We start from the raw sequence: 24742 nt of genomic DNA, 5'->3' as shown, positions 1-24742 counted from the left end.
GTCAGGGTGAGGGAGGGACAGGAAATGAGAGAGGCAGAGAAAGAGAGAAAGGTAAATGAGAGAGGGGGAGAAGAGAGAAAAAAATGAGAGAGAGAGGAGAGAGAAAAGAGAGAAAAATCATTAAACCTAATAGGGAAAGAGAGAAAGAGAGGGTGAGGGCGAGGGAGGGAGAGAAAATGAGAGAGGGAGAGGAAGAGAGAAAAGAAAATGAGATAGGGAGAGGAGAGAGAAAAAATTTGAGAGAGAGAGGAGAGAGAAAAGAGAGAAAGATCATTAAACCTAATGGGAAAAGAGAGAAAGAGAGGGTCAGGGTGAGGGAGAGAGAGGAAATGAGAGAGGGAGAGAAAGAAAGAAAGGGAAATGAGAGAGGGAGAGGAGAGAGAGAATAAGGAATGAGAGAGAGAGGAGAGAGAAAAAGAGAGAAATATCATTAAACCTAATGGAAAAAGAGAGAATGAGAAGGTCAGGGTGAGGGAAGGAGAGGAAATAAAAGAGGGAGAGAAAGAAAGAAAACGAAATGAGAGAGGGAGAGGAGAGAGAATAAATGAGAGAGGAAGAGGAGAGAGAAAAAGAGAAAAAATTCATTAAATCTAATAGAGAAAGAGAGAAAGAGAGAGTCAGGGTGAGGGAGGGATAGGAAATGAGAGAGGGAGAGAAAGAGAGAAAGGGAAATGAAAGAGAGAGAGGAGAGAGAAAAAGAGAAAAATCATTAAATCTAATAGGGAAAGAGAGAAAGAGAGGGTTAGGGTGAGGGAGGGAGAGGAAATGAGAGAGGGGGAGAAAGAGAGAAAGAGAAATGAGAGAGGGAGAGGAGAGAAAAAAAATGAGAGAGGAAGAGGAGAGAGGGAAATAGAAAAAAATCATTAAATCTAATAGAGAAAGAGAGAAAGAGAGGGTCAGGGTGAGGGAGGGACAGGAAATGAGAGAGGGAGAGAAAGAGAGAAAGAGAGAAAGGGAAATGAGAGAGGGAGAGGAGAGAGAAAAGGAAATGAGAGAGAGAAAGGAGAGAGAAAAAGAGAAAAATCATTAAACCTAATAGAGAAAGAGAGAAAGAGAGGGTTAGGGTGAGGGAGGGAGAGGAAATGAGAGAGGGGGAGAAAGAGAGAAAGGGAAATGAGAGAGGGAGAGGAGAGAGAAAAAATAAGATAGGGAGAGGAGAGAGAAGAAGAGAAAAAATCATTAAACCTAATAGAGAAAGAGAGAAAGAGAGGATGAGGGTGAGAGAGGGAGAGGAAATGAGGGAGGGACAAAGAGAGAAAGGAAAATGAGAGTGAAAAGGAAATGAGTTAGAGAGGAGAGAGAAAAAGAAATATGAGAGAGAGAGAGGAGAGAGAAAAAGAGATAAAAATCATTAAACCTAGGGTGAGAAAGAGAGAAAGAGATGATACCCTAGCACCTGCTACATAGTATCATAGTACTGGGTACTTGGCACTATGATACTAGAGTACTAGGTGCTAGATACTAAGATGCTATGATATTATGTGCTAGGTACTGAGTACTAGGTACTAAATACTAGTGTTCTATGATACTATATGCTAGCTCATAGAAAAAGAGAAAGATGGAAGGAGAGGATAACAATCTAAGAAAAGAAAAGAATGATAACAAAAACAAATTGTTTGTTGTAACGTAGACAAAATGGAAAATGAAGAAGGTCGTGTTGTTCAAGATTGCGAGGCGTATCTTAATCAGCGTGTCCCATGTCCTTGCTCTCAATGCAAGCTGGCAATTAGAGGAAAATGCTGATTTTCTATAGAACACGTATGACAATTTGGCGAGTTTCAATATGAGATCATTGATTAGGCGATTGCGGATTTTTAGCAAACGGTAATTTGAAGTTAATATCAATCATGCATTGTACTCGCAAGCTAATTGAATACCATATACAATAAGATTGGGTCTCGCTGGCAAATTTTCTATCCAGGGAGGTGATGTCTTATCCCAAGGAGGAGTGCACCCTTTGCGGCCAATTAGAAGAGTACGTGGGCGTGCGATGGATGGAGTGCAGGAGCCAATCCACCATTTGCAAGGCCAGTCTATACCGTCAATGCCAGAGGAGACAGGCAACCTTCCAGACCTACCTATAATCCTGGAGCCTGAGATGGAGGCAATGATCGATGCATTGATTCCCATGGATGTCGAGACTTCTGATCTGCTTAGAGAGGAAGCATCCATACCATTATATGATGGATGCCGAGTATCTCGGCTGAAGACACTGCTTGCACTCTTAAGTGTGCAAGCAAAATACGAGTGGAGCAATACGAGTGTGACTGAGTTGTTTAGGTACCTTGTACATATGCATCGTTGATTTTTTTTCGGCACTATTATGACAAATATTTGTGCTTTTTCAAGGTGTTTATAATTTTTTTCAGGTTATTTAAATATCATATATTACCACCTACAAATACCATGTCTGAGTCTCGTGATGATGCACGACATGTTTTACGAAAGCTTGGCATGGACTACAATAACATCCATGCATGTATCAACGATTGCATACTGTGGAGACATGTCCAAAGTGTGGTACTCACAGGTATTGACAAGACTTGCAAGGGCAAACCATCCCTCAAAAATTTCTTTGACACTTTCCGCTTATCCCTCGCATAAACCACATGTTTCGTACGTCTGGCATGGTGAGCTTGACAACGTGGGATGCACAGAATAGGTCCAAGAATGGAGTTCAACGAATATCAGCAGATTCACGCGCATAGAGCCACATTGACTCTACCTTCCCAGGCTTTGCCCGAGAGCCAAGGAATCTTCGGCTTGGTCTTGCAATGGATGGCGTGAACCCATTCGGTCTGCGCTCAACTTCTTACAGTGTGTGGCCTATAGTCCTTGTCAACTACAATATCCCTCCATGGCTTTCTACAAAGAAAGGACATCTCATCCTTAGCTTACTTGTCCCCGGCCACTACAAAGTCCAAAATATGGACATGTATCTTCGTCCATTAGTTGATGAGCTTAAGATTTTGCAGGAGGAGGGGGTCACCGTGCAAGATATGAGCAGGCACGATGGTCGACGGTCAGCCAATATTCGAGCCATTCTCATGTGGACAATGCATGACTTTCCAAGATTCGGAGAGTGCTCAGGTAAGCAGGCCTCCGTTCTTGTTAGTAATATCTATATTGTATCTCGTTGAAGTAAGTATTCACTGAGTTGTGGTGTTGGAACATGTTTAGTTACCTCTAGTTATCATGCATGTCCATTGTGTGGGCCACAGTTAGACTCCCGAAGGTCACGAACCATGAAGAAGATGGTATATGAAGGACACACTGCATTCTCGCCAGAGGATCATGAAGTCAAGGAAGGTTTCCTTGGACAACCTCCAACACGTATAAACGCCACAAGCTGGTACGAGAGCTGAAAATGGTCCACGAGGAATCACATCCAAATGGAATGCGGCGGTTCTTAGTTTTCTACGAGTTGCCATATTGGACCTACTTATAGGTCAACCACTTGTTGGATCCCATGCATATTTTCAAGAATGTGGGTAGCTTGCTATGGGACCACATCACAGGAAAGAGAGACACTATAGGGGCACGAATGGATTTGAAGGAGTAGGTAAGATGGAGGCGCTTTGGGCCGCAGTCGAGTGTGCTGATGGTTGCGTGCAGCTTCCTCGCACTCCTTGGGTTTTGTCCACTAAAGAAGAGCGCATTGTGAAGCAAGTAATCAAGTCTATCCTTACTCTGACAGGTATGATGCGTTCTCTTAGGTCCGTATTTTCTAAAGACGACCAATTATCAGGGCTAAAATCCCATGACTGGCATAAGATATGTCAGGTTTGTATTACGAATGGATTGTAATTGGCGTGTGCATTTTGCTATTTGAAGTGTAGCCATTATTCATAATGCTTTCTCATTTGTGGCAGTTTGTACTACCGATCGCGATCGCAGGATGTCTTACTCCAGAAATACGTAGGGCCATTTTACAAGTTGTGGACTTTGGTGCAATGGATCTCAAAGAAGGAGATTAAGACGTCCTCTATTGAATCCGTGAGGCGAGGAGCAATGGAGACGGTCTTTCTCTTTGAGAAATACCTGCCCACCAGCATGTTCACGATACAAGTCCACCTTCTTGTGCATCTTGCTTCATGAAAACCCTTAAAGGCTTTGTGCAACAATGAGCTCGGCCAGAAGGTAGCATGGCTGAAGGTTGGTTGGTGTCTAAGGCGCTAGTGCATATTTCATAATGGCTACCAACGGTGGATCCAGACAATGAAATGCTATGGTCACTGAAGAATGATGATAGACTGATTGGAGATATGGTGGTTGGAAATGGGGTAGAAAAAAGAATGGATGCCTCAATGGAGGAGAATGTGAATCACTTTTGTATGTTGCACCATGCCTCTATGGAGACGTGGCTCGCCAAGTACCAAATCGCTAGGCAAGATCGAGAGGAAGCGCGAGCTAAATTCTGACGTAGTATGCGTCATCGACCGATTCGATATCCTGAAGGCATGGAGGAGATGCCGCGGTTCATGTCAACGGGATGGCTACATGGAGCTTTGACCGCAGCGTCTCGCGAAGGGACAGAGGTCTCAAAGGAGGAGTGGGAATTCTCGAGGGGATGTAGTCCAAAGGTGACAAGGGGTTTAGAATCTGTCGTATCTAAATTTTATATGCGACATCTAATTTGAGTGTTTCAATGTACAGTACAAAATATATAGTGCAGCGTGGTCACGTGGACAGAATTTTCGCGTGGAGCGTATTGACAAAATGCGCTCCAAAATGGACTATGGTATCATGGCAAGGTTCGAGCAAGAGAGTCAGCAACGAGGAATGGATCCAAACACAGTTGTGGATGAGATGGAGTATTTTGGGAACTTGCAAAGTATTGTTAGGGTGGATTACCGTAGCTTCTCCATGATACTATTCGATGTGCAGTGGTTCAAAGTGGTACTTGGAGGAGCTAGAGCAACAGTTCGACGAGGTCCATCTAGATTTCTCAAAATAGATTCCGAAAAAAAATGGATGGATTTGCGCGACACCTTTGTGTTGCCGACTCATTGTGAAAAGGTGCATGGACTCATTTGTTTGCTAATTGTATCACGACATGGTTTATGTCACAATGGTTTGAACTCTCTTGTATGTGTTTGTGAACATGTAATCTTCTATCCAAACCCTCGACAACCTCGACGGTGGTATGTTATACCTTCAACTCCCCGAAGTGTGAGAGTATATGATCAAAGCAATGTTCCGAGCATAGATGAAGATAATATGCAAATAGAGAGGTCGATATTGCAAGGGGTGGAGGCCGTCAAAAGCTTGGAGCCAGCATCGGCTAACAATGATGGAAATACAGGAGTCCAAGAAATCTTTGAGAACGAGGTGGACTCATTCTTTTGTGGTGACATGTCTATCGACCTTCCGGTGTATGCGGAGTTATGTCAAGAGATTAACATGGGACCATAGGATACTTCATACTTGGAGCATCCACTTACTCAATTCGTTGACCAATCGCTTATAAGGGTACATAAGATATGCATTTTAAGTGAGATTTTTTTTAAATGATTTATATTACTGTGCTTTGTATGATTTAAATTGATTATTCTAGCATCATTTTTTGTCTGTACATGTGACATTTTCAGGATGAATCGAGGGATGAGCGATGAGGAGTTACAGGACATCTTCACACGCATGTCTCCAGACTAGATTGCAAGATTCAGAGATATGGCAGACCAGGAGCTATCTCGGTCTTTGTCAGGGTGCTCTGCTAGATCTACTTCAGTGCGATCGGATGCTTTGACTTCGAGCAGACGAGCTCGACGCTCTAGACTTGGGCCAGAGGGAGGGAGTGCTTCAGAGTCAGGAGGATGCTGCAGAGATACTGAGGCAGTGAGCCCACAGTCGACACGGGATACAGGTCCGACTCCTCGCTCTCGTGGTACTTCCAGGGAGCGTGGCTCAAGCTCAGGTGGATGCTGTGGAGGCACGGACGCGATGTCTTCCTCTCATCGTTCAGCTGGAGTTGCATCACCTCAAGGATTTGTCACACCTATGGGGACGTCTACTCTAGTTACTCCGGCTTTTGCTCAGCCGCCGTCAGTATAGGTGGCACCCCTGTGGATGCCACTCCCAGAGATATTACCCCGGACGGTACACCGGATACACAGGGGTTTCCTAGATATGCCCAGGAGCGTGAACGTAGATAGGAGAGGACCCATCTTAGGCAGACTCCAGGGGGATATGGATATCTAGTCGATGGTAGGTCAGGAGCCATCACCATGAATGATGAGGGGAGGAGGGTGATGGCTCGCATGAGAGAGTTGTGCCAACAAGTTTTTCGGTACAATGTCTTGGATCATTGAAAGAACATACCGAATGGGAGCAAGGACTACATAGTAGCATCCTTGCACGAGGAGCTTTCGGTGCTAGCCTCAATAGATAGATTCTCTACGTGTGCTGGATGATGGATTGCATGCGTGCATACATGTCACATAGTCAATCCGACACATGCAAGGCAATCAAAAGTGGGGCTGCAAAGCCCAAGTGGTTAGATGCAGATGACTGGCGCCGACTGAGGGAGAAGGCTACAGATTCTCCAGGACATTGGAGTCAGCAGCGCAAGGCAGCGAGGGCACGACTCAAGGCCGGAGTGGTCCATCATCTTGGGAGTGGCGACCACAGGACATATTTGGAGGACTTTGTAAGTTTTTCTTTTGTTTTGCTTGTTTATTTTTTTGTAATATTCTTTGTGCTAACAATCATGTTTCTAATAGTTAGCATTTTGTTTTCTTTGCAACACTCCATTACAAATCGCGATCAAACTAGCCTTGAGACTCAATATGCAGAGAGGCATGGTCTCACTTCATTGATTGACCAATTGTATAGATATGGTGGCCCTATAAGTCACTCATCTTTCTTGTTCGTAGTTACCATGTTTAATTAGAATGCATTATTGTATGGTGAACTGATGTGTTGTTTCTTTATCTACAGAGTCCGTTCGATGCTCCTTTGCGGCAGGACGAGCTTTCGGGGGACAAGGATATGTAGCTCGCCCTTGGATCCCTGGAGCTCACACACCTTTATTTTTGAGTCACCTAATCTATGTAGACATTTTCTATGTATTAGTGATATCTTGTCATGATTGTACCAATCGCTTATTATGCGATCATGTATTTATTTCACGTATTAGTGTTATGATTTTAGTATACATTGTTTTTGTTTGCAAGCGCATTGTACACAGTGCAAAAACTATTTTGTATGGCTCTAATAAAGCACACAGTGCTATGCTGCCCTGCCACAGAAAAAAAAATTCCCTGTTATCGTCGCTATTAGCGTCGCAAATTTTATTGCTCGCCTCATTATTGGCGTCGTTATTTATGTCGCAAACTGTCGCTATCAGCGTCGGTAATTTGCGACGCTGATACCGATGCCAATGCCGACGCTGATAGCAACGGTGATACCGATTGTTCTATGGCGTCGCCAATAACTATGCTTTTTGCGACGACGGGGGCAAATTTTGTTATTTGAATTTTCGTCGCTTTAAACGTCAGTATAAGGCATATATCTTGTAGTAATGCACATTTCATTTGCATTTGAGCATGGTATGAAAATTGAACCTTATGGTTTCATAGCACTTGTATTCCTAGTTGTGACCTACAATGAGTGTGCGAGGTTCCCTTTGTTGTAGGATAGAACACTGATCTTTGGAAAGACTTTATGTCAAGTTGAAATGTTTTTGGATCGTATATGTATCATGAGAGAAATTTATCACATTTGTTCTTTATGTTTGAGAGGGAACATCCTAGGATGTAGGAGAGCTATAGGAGCCATAATAATTGATTGGGGGATGTTGTATTTGTCTATATAATGAGGTGTTAATCACCTATATGTATGGGATACTCCCTTTTCGTGGAATTTAGATGGGTAGTACATTGGACTATAATTTGAAACTCATGTCTACAAATGCATTTGATAGATAGATAATTTTGCATCATCTAGACGCTCTTGGCTATGAGGCCATGGGCACTGTTTGGAGAGTATAGGAGCCCAATTAGAGCCTTATAGTTAGTATCGGGCCTGTTTTAGGTCTCTAAATCAATGCTGTAATGATCTTAATCAAAAAATGTTTCCCTCTATTGGAAATAATCTCTTTAAGTGGATTGAAATGGCATATGATTTGGTCAATAATAAAACTTGCCATCTCCTTCACATTGTTGTTTATCATGTTGCAAGCTTCAAAACATTTCATAAAATAGTTTGTTGCCACAATAATCCAACACCTCAGTGTTGTGGAGACAGAAGTTATACTAGTTTAAAAAACTCAATGCCCCATGTTTCAAAGGGTAGCATTGCTAAGACACAACATAATGTACATGTTTTAAAAAAATATATATCGCACTTTTCAAAGGGTAGCATCACAAGAATGGGGTTTAGAGATTCCCTACAAATTTACACACTGTCATTCCTTTAGACAATATCAAAATGCTTCACATATTCAACATGTAAAGACTTTTCGATAGTAATCCATCTTGCAAAATGAACACTACATTCTAAATCATGGTATTCTTTTGAATGAATGGCACCTCATCAAGCACCACCTATCAAAAATATACCTCATCCATGTCTCTTTCGTATAAAATACCTAGTATTAATGAAAAGTGATGATATTGTTTAATCTTCCTCTTTTTAATTTCAAAAGATGTTTCATCAGGCTGTGGATAGATAAATGATGACATGTAATGAAAGCATATTGCAACAAATTTGAGGTGTCATAAAACTTCACTACAAGGAAACACATACATAGCTAAGGTTATTTTTAATGTGAATTAGCATAGACAATAAAAGCATCACTATCTACGTCACTAATAATACTACTACACATGTCAAGATTTTTTTCGCTATTTATAATGATGCAAATAGCATCCTATATAGTGATGCTTGTGATGCAAATAGCAACACTTTGTGACACATATTGGGATGTATGTAACGATGGTATATTAAGAAAAAAAATAGTGACAATTGGAAGACTACTTTTTCATCATGAACACATGAAGAAGAATGAAAGACAAATGGAGAGCGCTCAAAGCTTTAGGAGTGTGTGTGTGTGAGTGAGACACAAAAGGAGAGAGAGAGAGAGAGAGAGAGTGTGTGTGTGTGTGTGTGTGTATGTGTTTGTGTGTGTGTGTGAAGAGAATCACAAAGGAATTCTCATTCGAGCCTTTAAGGTAGGTATATTATTTCTCCTCTATTTGATTTTATATTTTCTTCTCTTCACTCTTTCTTTTTGTTTGTGGATAGATGCATTGAAAGAGAGAGGGAGTGAGGAAGAGAGAGAAATAGAGAGAGAAAGGGAGGGAGGAGAGGGGATAGAGAAAAATAGAGAAAGAGAGAGGAGGGAGAGGAAGAGAAACACAGAGGGGGAGGAAAAAATAGAGAAAGAGAAAGAGAAGGGAGAGGAAGAGAAACAAAGAGGGAGAGATAGGGGAGAGAGAAAAATAGAGAAAGAGAGATATGGGAGAGGAAGAGAAACGATGAGAGAGAGGGGGGGGAATTGAAATAAAGAGAGGGATGGAAAGGTATAGAGGAGAAACAAACACAGGGATGGAGAGGTAGAGAGAGAGGGGGGAGGGGGAGAGAAAAAAATAGAGAGACGTGGAGAGAAAAATAAAAATAGGGAGAGAGAGAGAGAGAGAGACAGAGAGAGAAAGAGAGAGAGAGAGAAATAAAGAAATAGAGGGTGGAAGCGAGAGAAATAGAAATAGTGAAAAATAAAAATAATGAAAAAAATGGAGGATAGAGAGAGGGAGAGATGTGTGTGTGTGTCTGTGTGTGTGTATAAAGAGAGGGAAAAACAAATAAATTGTTAGAGAGGGATAGAGAGAAATGTGAGAGGGAAGGAGAGAGTAGAAGGGGATATATGTAGATAGAGAGGGAGAGGGAGTAATGAATTGAAAGAGAGATATATTATTTGTCGTGATATAGAAAAATTGAACAATGATGAGGGCCATTCACATTCAAGGTTGAGAGACACATCTCAATCAATATATCCCATATCCTCTCACTCAGTGCAACCTTACAATTCAATGAAAATATCACTTATTTATAGACCATGTGCAATGCTTTGGCAAGTTTCAATCTACAATCATTGATTAAGTGATCTTGGGCTTTGAGTTCATGGTGAGGAAAGTGTATACTAATCATGCTTTGTAGTCAAACTCTAATTGATAAAAAATTTAATACTATTATATGTGCCCTAGAAATGTCCATAAAGAGGTATCAGTCCATTTCAAGCAATGCACCTATTACAGCTCATAAGAAGAGTTCGTGGGTGAACAATGGAAGGATCTCCCGAGCCAATAATCCCATTGGAAGTCACTTGGCATGAACGAGATGAACGAACATGCACAAATCAAGAAATAATTATGATCTCACAAGAGGACACACAGTTAGAACAAATTGACCAAGCTTTACTTGATCGAAAGGTATCCCATATACATGGTTTGTGTCTTCTCTTCCTTTCGCATCTCTAAATATCTTCTCTCTCTACATCCCACATATACTAAGTACGAATATTATTTCATTATTTTGTGTTGATCTATAGTTTTAATACATTAAGTTTCTTTCAATTCATACTATGGTTTTGAAAGGGATCTACTATCTTCCTATAACCTTCTAATCTCTCTCTCTTACAACAAGAAAAATTTTGAAAAAAAAAGAAATGTCACAAATGAAATGTTTATAGCATCTAGTTAATAATGGCATATTATATCTCAAGTGTGTTTGATAGATTATAAACTCTGATAAGTAAGATTGTACTTTCCTTCTATATTTTGGTGAAATAGCTATATATATAGCTCAATAGAATGAATTACTTTCATTATTTTGAAAACATAATGAAATAAAGAACACAAAAAATAAATGAGAGAGACCATACCTCTCAAATAGCCTTTGGCCACCTGAAGTTGGAAAGTATGGGATTGAAAAATGTTGTCTAAGAAGAAATTTTGGACTCTTTAATCTCATAGATCCAAATTTGGATCATGTAGGATATAAATCCCATTTAATTGACTCATCAATGCTGGTTATGACTCGCATTTTACTGATAGTTGGTAGATACCACCACGTTTGGCAAGATTTAGCTCCATTAATAAGGCATTGTATTCTGCCACATTGTTAGTAAAAGTAGCACCAAGATAAACACCCATTTTCATACCCTTTGCTTGCAATCAAGATGGAGAATATGTTGGACTATAGTTTGAAACTCATGTTTCCTAAATCATGTGATAGATAGATCATTTTTGCATTATCTAGATGTTCTTGGGCCGTGGGGGTTGTTTGGAGAGTATACGAGTGCAGCTAGAGCCTTATACCTAGTATCGGGTCGATTTTAGGTCCCGATAGGTGGTGCTTTGCCATGAGCTACTAATAAGTGGAAATTTTCAAACCTCCCCTAATAGGGACCCAACTAGTTAGTGTATGCCAAAAAGTTTGTAGGTACATCCAATATACCCCAATAGAAACTGTCAAGATGAGATTCCATGACAAGAAAGAGCTAAAAGGACAATATGAAGAACTGAGATCATTGGGAGGTATTCTGCTAAGCACAATATTTTGACATTGGTGAGAGTGAGAGGTTTTATTAATCAAATTAATATCCCATTTAATCCATCACGAGAAGAAGAAAGCTCCAGTATTCCCGTTTTCCTAAAGAGTCAGTCTAGTATAAGTGGCAATGTAAACCCTCTGATACAAATCCCAAGACTAGACCCAAACCTCACGATGGTGCAACCGATTGCGATACTTGTAGGAATGGAAAATTTTCCCGAGCTTGGCTCTTTCCTATCCACTTTTTATGGGTTAGCATAGAAGGATGCAAAGCTCTAGATTAGTTAATTTCAAAAGTTAATGTCTAATTGTTGAATCTAGGATAAAGGACATCTTATGATTTTTTTAATATGACTTTGAAAGGAAGTGTTGCAGTGTGGTATTATGGCTTTGAAGCCAAAACCATAACCACGATAGATCTATTCTATGCGGCCTTTAGAAGAGAGTTTGCCCTTGAGAGCGCTGGTCAATATTGACTTCGATTGTTGAATGTGATACAATAAGAGCCTCATGAGAATGCTTGATCTTTTTCCAAGAATTTTAAGGAGGTTTCACAAATTTCAAGCCTCTATTCCCATTCCACATGTGTTGACCAATTATAGTACTTCTATGTGGATTAGATTTGAACACTACAACAGAAACGAGGCATAGACGCGCATGTTAGACGCGCAAAGTCGGGCGCGTCTATCATAGCATCTATAAGTGCGTGTAAACGTGCGTGTAAATAGACGCGAATTGTGTATCTATATATCCGTGCAAATAGATGCTAATATAGACGCGCCAGCAGACGCACAATTATTTAACCACCTAAAATTGCAATTCACATAATTTAAAAAACAAATTTAATAATTATTTAACCACCTGAAATTGATTCTTGAGCATGCACGTGTGCGCATGATAAAAACCATAGAATTAAGAATACACATTGAATCATTGAATTAAAAAAATAGAGTTAATAATTACTCGAAGTACCATTGGCATCCTTGAAGTGAGCAAGGACACCACAATCTTGGGCATTTCTCTTTTCATCTATACGTTGAGTTCGAAGATGTTTACCCTCACACCAAAGTGCATTGAATAATGTGCACTAGTCATAAAAGATAAAAGATCAAACTAGACATGCTGGACCCTCACGAGGTGTTCAAATAACTAGACATGCTGGACCCTCACGAGGTGTCTGTAGCAAAATATACTGGGTAGATGAAAGAGCCCTTAAGCTATGGTACACTTACTTGGGCCTTAAAACAAAGATCAGCATTACTCCTACTCTAGACTTGGATAAAAGTGCCAGTGAAGACTCGAGTGTTTTATGGCTCAAGACTCAATCTATGAATGGAAAAACATCACGTCCACATCTAGGTTCTATCCCACCCTTCAAAATTTAAAAAGGGCATGGGGTTTGGAATTCCTGGATTTTTTAAAGGCAAGCCAAAAACATTGAATAGTTTGATGGAAGGCCCTCCCTTTTTCTATTTTGAAAATGTTGAGAACGTTTCCAATTCAGAGTGGGAGACCATCAAACGGCATTTTAATGGCATAGATCCAGAGTTCACAGACTCTAGATATTTTTTAGCATGCTTTAGGCTGAGGTGGTTATGTTTATAACCTTCCAATAGGTGGAAGAAGGTTGATCCTTCCCCCTACTCCCATGACAATCTTTGAGGTGCTTCCGAAAACAAAGAAGTATTGGCCCCCATGGGATCTGAGAGAGAAGCTGAATTGCATAAACACACGGGGTGCCCCTAGCACTATATGTGGATTGATCAGAAAAATATTTTCTTCCCACAAAGAAAGCAAGATACCTTCTTATCTTCAACATGAGATTGTCCTGGCATGCAAAATATGGAACTTGGTTTGGGTCAGCCCAGGCCAAGCTGCCCCACTTGAACCCCATGAGATTGAGCTGGTGCTTGGATGTGATCGTGACCACACTTGAGGCTGCTCTACCCTTTCAGATCGGTATGATGCATTGGCAACTCATTTCATGTCAATACTATTGCGTACAGTCTTTCACCACTGAAAGAATTATATCCACAAGGTTTAACAGTTCTGTCCTTATTCTCGAGCCTTGGTGGGAAAGAAGTGGCATTGCACAAATTGGGTATAATTTTGAAGGCTTTTGTTAGTGTGGAGATCAATGATAAATGTAAAAACATAATAGCTAGCTAGTGGAACAAAACCTTCCAAACAGGCCGATTTCAAATGGAGGATGATGTTAGAGATCTTACTGATGATAAGTTGGTTGATATTGTGGATGCAGTGGGAAAGGTTGACCTCATAATTGGGGGAAGCCCCTACAACAATCTCTCGGGCAGCAATAGAGTAAGCAGGGTAGGCTTGGGTGGCAAAGAATCCTATATTTTCTTTAAATTTCCCAAGATTCTGAGTAGTTTAAAACATATCATGCAAGCAAGAGGTTACCCGAATATGACCAAACCTCTTAACAGCTAGTATTTTTTTGAATAGGGCATGATTGGATGTATATACGATATAATTACACCTGGATCATACACTAGGACATGATATACATGTATAGGATCATACGGACATGATATACATGTATATACGACATGATATACATGTATAGGGCATATACATGCATAGGACATGATATACATTACCAACTTTACTTCTTTCTGAGTATTACAAATATACATCCAATCATTCAAAGCTAATTACATATATGTGATTTCATGCCCTATATACATCCAATCATGCCCTATACAAATGTGATTGGATAGGGCATGATGATTGGATGTATATATAAATCAAAGGTTGACTTGTGCATTTGCAATATATATATATATATATATATATATATATATAGAACTGATCAATACACTCACATGTCTCATTTAATGTTGTGCACTTAACCTAGCCATGCATGCCAATTCATAGCATGAGTAGATTGATGTAAATCAGTTGGCAGCTTGTGCATATGCAAGCTATTCCAATCATGTCAATGTGCACTTATAGCTCACATATCTTTGATTGATTGATGGATAATATGCCTTTCTCTATCTCTTTCGTGTACACCTTCATTGCATTATCTTTCTCTAGCTAAAAACCATTCGTGCTTTATCCACCTATTGATACGTAAGTGGAATAATATGCAATTGTAAGTGGGATGGTCTAGTAAGTCACTACATATATATGTGCCAATTGACTTGCCAATGTGTTATCTCTTATCCTCAAGCTTTGTTATATATGTCATCACATAGGTCAATTGATTCCCTAAATGCATGCATTGATTTCTTAAATTATTGTTGCGCGTCTGTAAGCGCGTGTAACAGGAATTATCTGCGTATATACACGCACTGACAGACGCGCCACGCAAGTATAGAAAAATTTAAAAAACGTTGTGGCTTTCTTTTCAAACCTGTGCTTTCCTACGTTTTTTGCGCGTTTTCTGCAGTTCGAGCTCAACATCACTACTCGTGCCTATCTATCACTTCATGAAGACAATGAGGCAAGGAAATAAGAGTAAAAAGAGGACAGGAGGAAATAAGAGCCAAAGAGTAAAGAACAAGAGCCAAACAGCAAGGAAGAGAACAAGATTGAAGCAACTTACCAAGGGAAGGGAGAAGGAGGACAAGGAGCTTGCAACCTAGCTGCCGCCACCCTTTCGAACAAGCAAAGAAGGTGAGTTCTTCTTCTCTCTCTCAATCTTGTTTGGTTTCTCCGTTTGTTTGTCTCTCTCTTCTCTCTCTTCACATGCTGGATCTTGTCATCTATGGAGGTTTTTTAGCTTTGTTTTTTAAGCAAGTTTGAGAAGAAATGGTGCGACTGTGCGCGTCTGTCAGCGCGTCCAGATAATAGTGTAGACGCAGCTATAGACGCGGAAATAGACGCGCTGACAGACGCCCATAGAGATGCGTTGACAGATGCTCACAGAGACACAGGTATAGACGCGCACAGAGACACGGGTATAGACGATGTATGTAATATGTTTTATATGCACAGGGTAATATGATTTTTCTTGTGTAGATGTGGAATCCTGGATCCTCCAGCACCCCATTCAACAAGGAGCAATTCATGGGGGAGATGACCAATTATCTTGGTCGCCCTCCCACTGCAGATGAGGTTTTCAGTGTGATGTCTGGGACACCTATCACATCTTTGCCTACACAGGGATCAGCTGAGGTATGGATTGGCCGAAGCACGTGCATCTACAGAAGCACGTGTATCGAGTGAGGTAGAGGGTAGTGCACGTCAAGGGAGGAGGGAGAGTGGTGCGGGAGGACGAGGAGGTCGAGGGCTTTGTGGGGGTTGCCTAGGTGGTGGCTGTCAATCACCCTCACCGGAAAATGAGAGAGATGAGCCTCCACAAATGTACTACTCTATCACTGATGTTGGTGGTATCTTGGATGACTTTGAGGGGAGGGAAGTGATAGCCTACTTGAGGAGTGTCGTGCATGCCACATACAAAGATTGCATGATTTCCTTCAAGCACCAAAAAAATGGTTTGTGGCAAGAGGTGCTGCGGGCAGTACATAAAAGGTACCCTAATCCCGAGAATTCACGATTCTTAGATGATTGGGGACGGTCAAAGGTGAGAGACGCGCTTCATAACAAGAGGTCTCACCTTATGACATGCGCCGAGGAGTCATTGCAGAGAGAAGAGCAGGGGTGCCCTAGATATGGCCAACCACCCAATTGCCACCGCAAGGAGTGGAAAGAGGCCAAGAAGAGAGCAGCGGAGAAAATGACAAGTCGCCAGCATGCACAGGCGCGACGTATCCAGATGGCAACCATGGGATCGTCGCATTATGGATCGGGTGGCAGGGAGTCATGGGAGGCTGAGTTTGTAAGTTTTATTTGATTTCTTTTTTTAAATTAAATTTTGTAATTTGTTTCACTTCATTATGTAGTGTGTTTTAATACGTTGTATGTTCAAATTGTTTTGTAGTATCATATCGTTGGTAGGATGCCTACTCTTAGATAGGTAGGCTACCATCGAGGTCATAACCGGGCGTCCACTTGGTAGCATTTCTACGAGGAGGGACTCATCACGGAGGAGCAATATAATCGCGCCATGAGGATTCCACCACCAGAAGAGATATGTTTTATTTTTTACATGAAAAGTATAGATAACTCTAATTTATTGTTTGTAATGGTATTTATATACCTTAATCCTTTGTGTAGGCGAACCCGATGCAGTTGAGGATAGCGAAGGGGAGACTATAGTAGCGGTGGCGGCAACGGCAGCGACACAGGCAGCGGTGGTGGTAGCGATGATGATGCCTCTTCTGAGGAGATATAGAGGGGACCCATGCATGCATGCCTCCCCTTGGCTTGTAATTTTCATTTTTGATATGTATTACTTTCAGCTAGTGCTTGCGACCATGACATCACAAGCACTAGAACTCATAATGTAAAAACGTTTCATCTATATATATGAAATTTCGTGTGCTACATACATTGTTTTGTTTTCAGTATCCAATCTTCGAAATAATCTTTCTCTATTTTCCCTAAGCATACAATTTGATGTTGATGGGGAAAAAAAACCAGAGAGCATGTGGCTTGCAAAGCCACATGCTCTCTGGTTTTTTTTTCATACCTCTGTTTTGCGCGTCTATTAGTGCGTCTAAATTGCAGGATAAATGCGCATCTATTCTCATCAAAAACTTTTAGAGTAAACACAGTTTTAGATGCGTAGATTCACGCTTGTATAGACGCACAATATGAATATGTCCACTTTTTTATAAATATGATTATATATTTACGTGGCACGTTCATACGCGCATCTATAGGCGCGTCTAAGTGTGCGTGTAACTCTGATTATAAGCGCGCTTTTAGACGCGATTTTGTAGACGCGCAAATAGACGCGTTAATAAACGTGCCCGACATTTTTTTTCACAATTCAAATATTGTGTCTACAAGCACGTCTATGAACCCTTTTTGTTGTAGTGGAATATCCAAGTGCAACTCAGTAGTGTTCCTTTTGCTAATACAGATATTGCAATTGCCCGAGTAGAGGAGATAAAGTCACAAATAAAAGTATCCCATGCATTGAGGGAAAATTTCTATTCAAGTATAGGTCCTAACAATAATTTGTCATTACCTACAACTAGTGGTGGTTAAGCTTGGATAAGTCCACAACAAATCCTAATGCAAGATCAGGAGACATTATGCAAAATGTAAATATGGTGCGAGCTCCCCCTCATGTTGCCATGCCAATGGCTAGCCACATAAGCTCATTAAATAGGAGAAGCCAAATGATAAATCCCAATGTAAGGCCAACTAATTAGCCTGGAATACCTAACTAGGTGGTTAAGCCATTGAGATGTCAAGGGGATGATTATGTTTATGAGTCTAGTACATAAAATGTTCTTGGTAAAGTAAAGGACATGATGAAACATTATACTAACATGTTAACTAAATGATATGGACAAATATCCATAGATATAAACATTCTAAAGAAGTAGTTAAACTTAATAAGAAGTCTAGACCCTGAAGAGGGTGGTCCATCAAGATTTAGTTGTAAGTGGTGTGGTATTCAGTACCTCTCCCACATATTTTCCCTCATGTGAAGAGCGATATATGTGAGAAGTTAGGAAATATGACCAATACATGAATCATTAATCAAATGATGTGAATCCTTGAGGGGAGGACCCTAAGAAAATATTGCAAAAGGGAGAAGCCACCTTAGAGGAAGTGCAAAGTGGGGTTAGTCTAGTAGAGGGACTTCACTTTGATGGAAATGTAGCCTCTGACAATTTAAGAGTGGTCACCAAGGGCCAGAAAATGAAAGAGATTCAGAATGATAACCCTAGTATAAGCAAATCTAACTCTAAGTCTATCACAATTTATAAGAAGGTTGCAAATGTCAACACCGAGATGGGTCCTCTTAAATTTGAAGTTATTTTGGAGGAGTGGGTGGCTAAGAGCAAGTTTAAGTCAAAAGTGAAGGACATTGTTAAGGCTATTAGAAAGCCAAAAGAGAGGATGGTGTGGCAAGAAAAAAATACTATTGCAAACTTGCATGAGTTGGATCTAGCAAATGTTCTATATGGAGTCAGACTAGATGTGAGCTTGCTACAAATAATACAATTGTCACCTAAAGTTTGCAATGAATTCAAGAAAATCACAAAAATATATTATGTTTTAGAAATTGCTAGTACGAAGCAAGTGGGTAGTGAATGGTAGGAACATGTGGAGAAGCACTACCCTAAAGTTCAGGCATATGTTGATGGCATCTTGATAGAAAATGTTGTGGTAGACCTAAGCTTGTCTCTATCTAAACATTGTGATTATGGACTTACTAGAGAGGCTTCGTTTACCCATTCAAAAGGAAGTCACAACTATACTAAAAAAGGCTGACGATAGTTTAAGATAGCGAGAAGGAATAGTCTCTGAAGTACATGTAACAATAACGGATATTGAGTGTGTTCGTGATTTCCGTGTTATCCGATTTCCTAGGAGACCAAACTATGATTTGTTGGTAGGAGGATTGTGGATATTACACTTTGATTTTTTGGTAGACATCCCAACTAGTCAATTGATCTTTGGGCATGCATCAAGGAGAATGATTTTGCATGTTTACCCTGAACACCCACCACTAAATGAAAGGTCACCACTCCAACTTCAAAATGGGATGCACTTGATGGAACCTCTATTGCTTGAACTTTGAGCTCTAATGAGTCTAATGGGGGTTCCACAACAAAGGAATTCTATCAAGTGTGCTTAAATGAGCTTATGGGGGCAAAATATCAAATATGCAATGTTGATGTAATAGAGTGGGAGATTCTTGCGATTCCTAATAATCCCCATCTAATCAAACTCGGTACTATACTATTTGATGATGAGTGTGCAAAATATGTATTGCACCTACAGGAGTTTAGAGATATATTTGCATGAAGGTATGATGAGTTGAAGAGGATTCCCCCTACTATCATCGTGCATACAATCCCATTGAAAGAAGGCAGTAAGGTAGTAAGATAGAAGATTAGATGAATTTCTTTTGAGTTGAGAGGGCCTCTTTTTTAGGACTTCATGTAGTTAAGAAAGGTAGGTCTAATCTTTCCTATGAAACATATTGAATGGTGTTCACTAGTTGTGATAAGGAAAATAAGAACAATCAAAATCGCGTATGTGTAGATTTGAAAGTGCTGAAGAAGTTGACAATATAGGACTACTATCCTTTTCCCTTTATTTAAAAAATTTAAGATAACTTAGTAGGGCAAGAAATGCACTCCTTTATGGATTCTTTGTGGGCTATAATCAAATGGCTGTAGTTGAGGAGGATCAAGTAAAAGTGATGTTCAATACAGTCTTTGGTACCTCTGTGTACCATGTCAAAGTCTATGTAATGCTCCAAGGTCTTGCCAAAGAATGATTGATAAGACCTTTACCAATATCTCCTCTAAAAAGTTTAAGGATTTTATAGATGATTTGAGAGTGGCTGTCACAACCCATGATAGGCAACTCATGCTTCTACGTAAATGTTTTGAGTGTTGTTATGAGTATTGCATAGCATTATATCCTCAAAAGTATGTATTTAGGATATCCTACATATTATAGCTTGGCCATAATGTGAGTGCAATTGGCATTGCCATTAATCTTGAGAAAGTAGCAGTAATTGTGGCCATGAGCCCACCCACAAGTCCTAGGGAGGTTCAGAGCTTTGTTTTATATCTGAAATATTATCGTCAGCTCATTAATGCACTGGTTGATCTCTTCGCACACAACTCCTTCAACAATGTTGGGCATGATGGGATGCTTTCAGCCTATGTTGAGTAGGGTCCAGTGGAAAGCAGTTTATGGTGCTACAAACAAATGCAAGCAGAAGGTTGTATTCCTTGCAAGGCAACATTTGTCTAATACCTTCATGCATGCAACACCCTTTTGAAGAAAGCTGAGCCATATCTTGACTAGAAAGCCATGGACGTATTGGAGATTGGAAGGGCATTGCATGCTGATGCCTGTAGGATGGGCTATAGTGTAGACATTTCTATCTGTAATGGTCTTCTGGCTATATATAGTATGTATGGAGATATGGAGGAAGCAGAGAATGTGTTCAATGGGTTGTCCGAGCACAATTCAATGACATGGCACAATGTGCTTTCAGCATATGTTGAGTATAGTGAGGGTGATAAGCAGTTTTTGGTTGATATAAGTATGTCAAGCTAAGAGTCTAGAAGAGGCACCTGCACCTAAACCACAATGATGCCTGGTGCTGTGTGGGCTGTAGCAAGCTTTGCTCCCTAAATTTTGAGGATGAATTAAACATCAAACAAAAAAAAATTTGTCTCTAAAGAACACCATGCACAACGATCGTCTCATTGAAGAGGATGTAAATCCTTGGTAGAATTCTTTGGAAACAGCTATTGGCGTTTGCTCTACACCGACTACACCGATTTACAGACTTGTGTCAAGAGCCTCTTTGAATGTTCATTCTTCTCCTACAATACTACACTTTCGGTAATAACAATCCTGGACGTATGGTGGTTGGTCGGACATTCACTATAGAGCCAATGTTGACAATGGGGAGCATTGAAGATGAATTATGGGATGGCAATTGGACTGCGGTAACAGCTGATTATAGTATGTCTGCACAATTTGAACACACACTTCTCATAATAGAGACATGACAACAGTTACATAATGAGATAACAAAAAGGGGTTTGGAAACAGAGCTTATGTAGGCAATGCACTAGTGGATTTGTATGGCAAATGTTCATCATTTGCTGAATCATACCATGTGATTGAAAAGCTTCCATTCCGAGATGTTGTCTCCTGGAATGCACTTGTTACAGCATATGCTGAAATTGGCCCGCTTTTCTGGTAAAAAAAGGGGGGGTTATTGTAGGCCGCATGGTGGAAAAAAAAAATAGAGGATTGTGAAGAAAAGCATGGGAGAGAGGCTTTGATCAGATCGAGAAGCTTTTTGAATTACGGGGGGAGAAGCTTTTTGAATTACTGTGGGAGAAGCTTTTTGAATTACTGTGGGAGAAGCTTTTTGGGGGATTATGGTGGAAGGAAGCTCAAAAGGGGGAAGAAAAAGCAAGGAATGAAGGAGAAAGCTGCTGAGGAAAAAAGATTCAGTGGTCCAGACTGCACAGCAGGCGAAGGATCGGGCTTACGAGACTGGGCAGCAAGCAAAAGATAAGACATCTGAGACAGTGCAGAGTGTGAAGGATACTATTGTAGGGAAAACTGGAGAATACAAGGACTGGACTTATGAGACTACTGAGCAAGCGAAAGAGAAGAACAGCCTCGAGCAAAGAGCCTCGAAACACCTTGTCCAGAGAGCCATCGGCATGGTTAAAAAAGGCTCGAGTATTCGAGAAGTCTATGATTTATTGCATGGGACAGGATCAGAATTCCAAAAGGAACTTTGAACACTATCCCATATAGTAAAAAAAGAGAAATTTTCTAGATACTTCTCAAAGTATCTAGAAAAAGTCTCAACTAGTAAAAGTGGAACACTTTACAAGTTAGTGATATAGTAAAACATTTCTATATAGAAAATTTTTAAAATTCTAGTTGATGATGTAGTAAATTATTCCTAGATGAGAAAACTAGTTGGAATCATAAATATAGTAAAATTTTCCTATATAAGAAGACTAGTTGGAACCATTTATACAACAAAATATTCTTGTATAGAATTAACAATTTGAACAAAACTATAATACAAGTTAATTAGTAGAATAAAAATGATAATTTTTACTCATATATGGGAAAAAAAATCCAACTCACAGATAGGCAAGTACTACCAGTCAAGGATAGACAAGGTTGCCCAAAATGTTTTTATTGAAATAATTCTGATCAAGTCAAAAAATAATCCACAAAATTCAAGTCACGTTAGGGTTGTTTAGAATATTGCAATTTCTAAAGCAAAAGAAGCCACACTTGGAGAATTGTTGAGAAACCTATAAACAAGTGGTTGGTAAAAGCACATCACTTGTACTCTCGAGATTCCTCTCAAATGGCAAATAGATTAGCAACTATTATACAATTAACAATCTACAATCACAATTTATAAACCTCCTTAATCATAGGTCCTTCTCACTCGTTAGGGCGATCCTTGCTTAGCAATTACAATTTCCAACACAAGCAACAACACTTATTTCTATTCTTTTTGGGATTATGAATAGGTGTATCACTCTTCAGACATTTAACATTCAGTATACCTTTTACCAAATTAGCTTTCTCAATCACGCTTCGCTGTGATTGGTTTCTACACTCTTAGCCTCTCTTAATTTTGAAATGAAGGCATTCCAACTACCCTATTTAGCTCCCATTCTATTGATAAAGCTAGAGCATGTTCTGCTGATTGCAATATAGTGGTGGTTAGCATTTTAATATTTCATGAGATCCTGACACAACCAATAGACCCAATTGGAGCAACTTGGACAATCAATAGTTTTGGCATCCATTGGCTTGGCTTCTAGCAATCAACAAATACTTTTAAATCCCACTAATGCTCACAAGACATCTACACACCTTAAGGGTTGTATAATTTTTTTGTGATGCTATTTAGATTTTTCAATCCTTCAAACACTTTCCACGGGCAACACAAATTTTCATCATTTAATACAAAAATCTCTTACTCATTTGGCTTGATGGCATATTGATTCACGCCAAGACTTGGAATGAGCATCTTCAAGCGCTTCATGATGTTCTTCATCCTCTTCTAGAAAAAAACCCTATGAATCCAGTTCAATTCTCTTCCATGAGCAAACACTCTTGAAGCATTATTCATATTGTAATGGTGCGAATCTTCTAGCCATAAGCTTTTTCAAAACGAAAGCAAATATAATCGAGTTTCATGAGAATATAATTCAACAAATCAATAAAGTCAAAGAGCTTGTATCGTCCCTTCCATTTCAAGGATCTACTAATGCATAGTGCCATTGCTAGACATCATCGCTCCCATTTTGTGATGGTATACAAGCCCCACTTTTAGTATGTGAATGACACTTGGTCAGATACATAAGGCTCCATATAGACTTAAGGCAAGAGACACCATAGAATGAAATGTAATCAAAATAAAAAAGACTGCTCTCAAGAACATGTGCCTATGACAATACAAGCTCAATATACCTTGGTAATGGTAGAAGCAATATGAAGTAGCCTCCATTTCCTCCATGTTGACCCAACATTTTCCTCTACATCCTTCTCTTCCTTGGCATGCAAATGGTTTACCTTGCACATATCTCAAACATTTGGCCTCGGTCAATGGTGCTTCCTACTAGTAGAGTTGCCACAAAATGTACTTTTACCCCCTATTGAGGTCTTCATTTTAATCAGCAATCCAACTAGCATGTCTCTTGTAGAAGCTCCTAAGACTATACAATTGACTTCCCTTGTTTTTGCAACAATAGTCCCTTCTTCTAGCAGCTCTCAAAAATCCTAACTGTTACAACAAGCTCTCTTCACAGGTAGCTACTAGTAATCTAATTGCTAGAGCTACAACTCCAGACCTTTTCCAAGCATGCAAACATAGCTCACATGGCAAGTAGCATGGGCCAAATGATTTTCTGAATCAAGGGCCTTGCTTAAAAAAACTAACAACTGTCAAAAGAGCCACTATGATGGATATAGGTAAGTTAGCTAGTTGAGAAGCTTTAATCACATTTGGCATTATGATTCCAAGGAACAACACACTGCCATACTTGATAATAGTAGCACCCATACCTTGATTGCTTTTTTCAATTTTAGTAGCAGTAGCCTTTTTCAGTCTTGTGCTATTTATAGAACCGGCAGTGGTCCCACCAAGGAGAGAGCATCTATTGCAATGCTTCGAAGGTCCACACTTTGCTTCTTAGTAGTCATATCCTAGTTGATATGAAACCCTTGACTAGACTTTTTGTTGGTATTAAGTGAGCAACAAAGGCTTACACAATGAGCATTCTAAAGCTATACCATAAAACCATCATGTAATGTTACCTGGCGTTCTTTTAATTTCAAGCATTCTCATTCCTTTGCAAGCAGTGAGCCACCAGGCATGGACTCAACTTCAAGCGGGGATAGTGTTTTAGTTGATGCAGGTGCTTTGTCCTAAAACCATACAAGACAAATGACTTAACATACTAGCCAATCATGTTTCAATATAAGACTTGTGGTAACCTTCCATGAAAATAACTTCCAACCTTTCATGCATTCAAATATATCCTATGCAATCCCAAGCATTTTTAAGTTATTACTTACAAGTTCTTTAATAGCAATACAAACCCTCCCAAGA

This window comes from Lygodium microphyllum, chromosome 6 (assembly GCF_053477565.2).
Source record: "Lygodium microphyllum isolate KBCC chromosome 6, Lygodium_microphyllum_v1.1.10, whole genome shotgun sequence".
In the NCBI taxonomy this organism is placed as follows: domain Eukaryota; kingdom Viridiplantae; phylum Streptophyta; class Polypodiopsida; order Schizaeales; family Lygodiaceae; genus Lygodium; species Lygodium microphyllum.
Note: the sequence above shows the minus strand (reverse complement) of the source record.